This window comes from Aegilops tauschii, chromosome 3 (assembly GCF_002575655.3).
Source record: "Aegilops tauschii subsp. strangulata cultivar AL8/78 chromosome 3, Aet v6.0, whole genome shotgun sequence".
NCBI classification, from domain to species: Eukaryota; Viridiplantae; Streptophyta; class Magnoliopsida; order Poales; family Poaceae; genus Aegilops; species Aegilops tauschii.
Window position 1 is genome coordinate 184927503 of NC_053037.3, and position 7064 is coordinate 184934566.

Genomic DNA, 7064 nt, shown 5'->3' on the forward strand with positions numbered 1-7064 from the left:
GCCTAGTGTCAGTTGTTGTTTTCTGCATGTTTTTGGTTTTCCTGAAAATCCATACCAAACGAAGTCCAAATGCCACAAAAAATTATGATGATTTTTTATGGAAAGTAAGAGACCCGGAAAGCTTCGGGAGGGAGCCAGAAGGTATCCAGGGGCACAAGCCTGGGTGGCGCCCCCTTGGGTGCACCACTTGAGCTTGTGGGACCCTCGGGAACCCCCTGGCGTGAATCCAACACCGAAAAAATCCTATAAATACACAAACCTCTGAAAGTTAACCTAGATGAGTTTTTCCGCTGCCTTAAGCCTCTGTTCCGAAGCGATCTCCTCCAGAGCTCCGTTTCGGCACCCTGTCGGAGGGGGAAGTCATCATCGGAGGTCATCTTCATCATTCATGGTGCTTCCATGATGAGGAGGGAGTAGTTCACCCTCGGGCCTAAGGGTATGTACTAGTAGCTATGTGTTTGATCTCTCTCTCTCATGTTCTTGATTTGGCACGATCTTGATGTACCACGAGATTTGTTAATATGGAGTAATCATATGGTGTTCTTCCCTCTCTATCTTTGTTGTGATGAATTGAGTCTTGCCCTTTGAGGTTTCATTATTATCGGATTGAATATTTTGGATTTGAGAATACTTGATGTATGTCTTGCATGTGGATACACGTGGTGACAATGGGGTATTCTATTGAGTCACTTGATTTATGTTTTGGTAATCCACTTGCGGATTACCGAGGTGACATTGAGGTAATCTAGGCACATAGTTTGATACACATTCTCATCCAACTTTCTCTGATAGAAACTTTGGGGTAATGTTTGAAGTTATTTGCGTTGGATTGAATATTGTGAATATGAAATTGTTTGATGCATATCGTATAATTAACTCACGGATACTTGTGGTGACATTGGAGTGTCTAGGTGACATTAGAGTTGATTGATGCATGTCATATGGTGTTAATATTGTACGATCTCTAGGGCTGTTTGCGGCACTTATAGGGATGGATCAATAGATTGATCAGAAAGATAACTTTGAGGCGGTTTGCTATCTAAAACAATTTCATCTTATGTTCTCTATTATTGAAACGGACTTTGGGGTGATTCTTTGTTGCGCATTGAGGGATTTTTATATGATTCAGTTATGTTAGCAATGTTGAGAGATTGCACTAGGGAAAGTATGAACCCTAGGCCTTGTTTCTAAGAATTGCAATATCGTTTGTGCTCACTTTTGTTACTTGCTACCTTGTTGTTTTTATTTATTCACATTACAAAATTATATTTTTACTATCCATACTACACTTGTATCACCATCTCTTCACTGAACTAGTGCACCTATACAATTGACAACTGTATTGGTGTGTTGGGGACACAACAGATTTCTTGTATTTGATTGCAGGTTTTTTTGAGAGAGACCATCTTCATCCTACACCTCCCACGGATTAATAAACCTTAGGTTATCCACTTGAGGGAAATTTGCTGCTATCCTACAAAATCTGCGCTTGGAAGCCCAACAGAGTCGACAAGCATAAAAGTTGCATAGTAGACATCACCTACATCGAGAGTCAGTTGTCTAGAAGGAGTGGGTGCACAACACTCGAAGAGTTTGAAAGTCTCAACATAGTGAAATTTTCTTTCTGAGAATGAATACATTAAGGAAGAACTTGACTGACATAATGCCATGACAAATTGTGTGATGTTCTAAGTCAAATAGTTCTTACATGGTGGGTTATGCCACCACCCTTTATTTTGTTTCCCTTGTTTCTGTTTCTTTTCGATTGGACTTTGTTTCACTTTTAGGCTATAGATTTTTCTTTGCTGATTGGATTTTGTCCCCTATGCATTTCACGCATGGTCATGTCTTGGCTGATTTATTTTTTATCCGAGTGAAATGTTTAGGACCCTACCTTTCTATTCTATCATATCCAATCTATGTTGACCCGTTATGAGTGTGCAATTTCATCAGGAGTATTTTTTTATTTAGCATCCTTGGCTACAAGAAAGAACTCGCTCCGAAACAAAATCATTTTGGCAAAAGTCATCCAAAATTTGGGTTTCCTGCTCAACTTAGGACTACCTTTATGAATGGTTACCACGTGCTCATGTACAACAGCCGCATAATCTTAGCCATTGAATCCTAAAAGTCCATGAATGAGGACTGTTGGATATGATCTACAAGGGGGCAATTATTCTTTCTCGTGTATAAATACTGACCACCACCTTATCCTATCATCTCATCCATTCTTCCACCTCACCCTGAAACCCTTGAGCATTGTTTCTCTGCCTTGAGCTCGATGATGCCTACCACTTTCCTCACTTTGCTGCCGGAAAGGGTTCATTGGAGTCATCGGACGCCACCATAGTCGCCATGCGTTACCAAGCTAGGCTACATACAACATTGAACCCGAGCCTCCTTCTGTTCTCGCTCCTGTTTGTTCGTGATAATTTCCTTAGATTTTACGATATTTTATAGATCCAAAATCTTTAGGATAAAACATTGGATGGGGTTTGTAGTTTTTCCTCACATATCGATTTAGATCAAGGTTTCGTGTTTCGTCTTGGTGGTATAGTTTTCATCTTAGTGCATTTGTCTCGGATACATTAGCATGAAATCTATGTTATTTCCTTCAACCAAAACTTAACTCAAAGTCTAAGTCTAGCTTCTCGGGAAATCATTTTTTCACAAAATTTCTCTGTGCGTACTCAAAACCCTATCCCCATTTTCACTCGCGTCTATTCTATATTCACAACGACATGGACTCTATCAAAGATCCTGCTAAGCCTCTCTATCAAAGATTCTGCTAAGCCTGCTGGTCCGAATGATAGAGGTTAAGATACTCTAATGGATACATCAGACAAATCCAAAGCACATGGCCCAATGGTAGGCCCTTCGAAGCATAAGAGGAAGATATCAAAAGAACCAATCGAGAAATATGCTGATGGAAATCCTTCTAAGAAATAGAAGGGAGGTCGCAAACCTCAAGAAAGTTCCATTGAACTCATGTCACATGACCGGTACAAAACGGTCGCTGGTGAAAATGACATGCAAAGGTGCAAGAGAATGCAAAAGATTCGATGCTATTGGGTCACCAAGTGGTTTCAATAAAAATTGGTTCATCCTCGATATGCAAAGAACTTCGCTTTTACTCCACCTTGGGGTGGTTACTATGCCATTTGGCTTCTGAAGAGCAATGACCCAAATGAGCCCCCTCCTCCTCCTGCGGATCCTCATCCATCTTCTCTGATGTGGCCAATGGATTACCCTAAGGAACTTGCTCGACACATACGAAATGTGGAGAAGCGACAAGAAAAGAAATTGAAAGATAATTCAAAAGAAGTGAAGAACATCGAGCTGACACAATAAGATGTTGAAAAGCACGAAGCGTTGGGTCTTGATGAAGACCAATCGAAGTGTAAGCATGAAAAGAATAGCTCTAGCTCTCCGAAGAAGAAAACGTCTAGCCACAAGAAAAGGAGATAGCCCGTTGTGGATGCTGGCCCTGAATGTTCATCGGATGATGACAATCCTCCAGTGTGTGTCTAAGATGTCTCGACATCTATCTATGAGTTTGTCAACATCATGTTCGAGAAAACTTTGCCAATTTTGACTTAGCAAGCTCCTCCTTACGCCAAGTTGAATATTAAGCTTCGCAAAACACCTGCTTCAGTTGTGATGATGAAGCAGCATGTCAATATAACCCCCTATCCCTCTGTGATAAATTTGCAAGATCTTGTTGTGCATGCACTAGTGCAGACTGCAAAGCCTGATGAGAAGATTCCTACACCATATGTGCCAAAGCTTTTAGCGCCACCCAAGCGAGCTGCAGGGAGCCTTGAAGAAAAATGTCCTGAAACAAATGTTTCAAAGAAAAATATTCTAGAATATGTCAGATTTTGTAGCCGCTCGCATATTTTCCTACTACTACTCTCATCCAGTCCATCGAGACACAAGCTGCAATTGCTGTAGTCGAAGAAAATGTCGCTCCCCACAATTATGATCTCATCATTGAGAAACTTGATCGTTTTGTTGAAGATCCTTTTGATGGAGATGTGGCCACTCTTCCCATTTCCCCTAAATTTATTGATCAAGCTAGTATGTTGGTTAACGAGCTTCCCGGTGCAGCAGTTGAAGTAATACGCTCATCGCCGACAAAAATGAGATTGATGAACGAATGAAAACTGCCACCTCAAGGTTTGTCATACGAGAACTTGAGAATACTTATGGCGAGCTGAACATGACTATCTCTTTGCTCCGAAACATAAGTCTAAGATTTCATTACGAACAATGGTTGCAAGATTTGTCTTGATCATCAAGCAATGACAACCAGGTACAATGATTTGGTGAAAGGGCACATTGCCAATTAGAAGAAACTTCACAATTCCAAGAGGAGGGCGAGAAAGAACTCTGAAACGCCTCCTCCGAAGAAAAGCGATGTTGAAATTGTTGTCAAGAAACAACCTAAAGATTAGGCTCCCCAAACTTCTGTGCATGAGGAGCCAGTCGATGAAAACCCTACACCAGAATGGTTTCAGGTTCCCGAAGATCGTCCTCCACCCGGGTCATCTAATAATGTTCCGTCGTATCCCCTGACAAGGAAGATGTTTCTCCTCCCTCCAAGTTAACAAGAGAAGAAGGGAAAAATCATCAGTCTGAGCCTAGTGCTCAATAGCCAGAACAACCTCCAACATCAAGTGTTTCAGATCCTTAGGTCACGGAACAATCTACTTCTGACAAGCTTGAGACCCGTTTGTCTCCTTCTCATATTATTCTCGAGAAGCAAGAAGCCCAAATAGGTGTTGAGCAATCCACTCAAGCTGATAAAGAAACTCATGCCCATGTGTGTGAAGAAAAACATGCAAATGAAGAAGAATTGGCCTATATGCCCTGCATGTTCAGGCTGAAGTGATTCTGAAAGGAAATCATGAAAAGGCCAAAGTGCCTCCTACTGAAAATGTGCAGATGACAATTGACACCACTTCTTCCCAACAAAACACTGAACGTGCTCCCTCTCAACAAGTTCCTCCTTCGTAGCCCCAGCCACCTCATCCTGATCGACACACTGGCTTTGTGGTCTATGAAGAGGAATATCTCTTGGTTGAAGAAGAATTCCAGTATCCCTACCCTAGAGATCGCTGCCCATTTTCTCGAATGGCACTGGTTCCAGAGGACCGCTCTTTAATATAAATGTTTATCAGGGGAAGTTGGCTTTCTTCAAGACTGGTCCATATGATGGACCTCGCACTTCTCCTTTGAGTTGCTTCCAAACCTGAGAACAATCTATCTTCTTCACTCGCGCGCTATAGAACAGTCGTCGGATATTTCCTCACAATATCGTGATGCACCTTTGATGTGCAAGATTGAATTTTTAGCATATTCTTCAAGATCTCGATGATTTTCAGCTGTCAAAAGTGTTTGAATTTCAACATCTTTGGAATCATGAGTGAATTCTTCAGTTCTATGCTACTTTGTACATTTCTGGAAGTAAAGAGGATAGCACCACCTGGATAATGGAGTGGATGACCGAAGGACAGAGGATAAAATGTGTAGCCATGGATTTCATGCACCACTTCAATTGTACTCGGTTCGAGACCAATGGAAATGAAATTCGTGTGCATCACATCGATGAAGTCACTCCCAAAGAATTTCACTTTACCATGGATTTCGAGAAAGTTAGTGATTACCTGGGATCTCCGCATCCCGAGAATTTGACATTTGCTATATACTCTATTCCTGGTGGATATGTATTCAACGTCTAAGACTTGTTTATTCGTGTCTTATCTAATTTGGCTCAATCATCGTAGAGTTTCAAAGTCTTCGTGCCATGGACCCAGAAAGTTATCGATCATTGCATGGGAAAGATTTACTTGGCAAAGGATAGCCAAAAAAGCTCCATTCTGCCCGTTCGTGACACTTTGCAAGTTATGCAAGATATATCTTTAGGCAAAACAACTGCTGCAAGCCCTCGGAAGAGTGTAATAACATGTGATGGCCCTAGGTTCCTTGCCGAGAAAGAAATGTGAAGCCACAACTTCCCATACAAATGGAAGTCCTTCTGCACATGCAACAACTGCTTCTAAAGCATAGATCAAAATTAAAAAGAGCACTTGGCGGCCGAACTAACTGCTCTCAACAACAGAATCCGCCTACTCCGTCTGATTGTCGATGCAAATAAGAAGCGTCTATGGAAGTTGCTGTGAAAGTTTCCCTCCCATAAAAAAACTCACTCCAGCTGATATCCATCAGATATATGATTATATTGATGTTCCCTTCATGGTTGAAGATCTTCAGTAGAAAAGTGCACCACCTCTTCCTACTCGTTCTCCATCGACTGATTTGTTGCAGCCCTCTCTTCATAAACTTCTTGCTGAATCCGAGGCAACCTCACCAACTGTCAAGACTGTTGAAGGAAATCAAGTGCCTCCAGTCCAAACAAATGTCGCACCAGACATGCAGAGGGACTTCTGCTCAGCCGCAAGACATTGAACCCGAAGAGAGTGAATCTGAAGAAGATGAAGATATAGCTGCTACCTCCAAAGAAGAAACATCTTCACCAAGTGAGTCAGGCACTGATACGTCTTCAACGTATCTATAGTTTTTAATTGTTTCATGTTATTATAGTATCAATCTTGTATGCTTTATATGCCATTTTATATCATTTTTGCAAACTAATCAACTCAGTTCCAAGTGCGAGTTCTTGTTTTTTGCCTATTTCTTTGTTTTGCAGAAAAACCATACCAAACGAAGCCCAGACATGATGAAGCTTTACGGTGAACTTTTGGACCATAAGAGACCCTACAAGCTTTGAGGGAAGGCCAAAAGACCTGGTGGTGGGCCACGAGCTCAAGGGCCACGCTCCCAGGGGGCGCCACCTCAGCTTGTGGGACCCACAGTCCTTTGTTTGGCCTAGTTCCAGCGCTATAAATTACCTAAATTCCAGAAACCCCCAGAGAAAGACCCGAAATAATATCATTTACCTACTCGAGGACAAGCAGGAATTAAGCTTGGGGATGCTGATATGTCTCCAACGTATCTACAATTTTTTATCGTTTCATGCTATTATATTATCAATCTTGTAT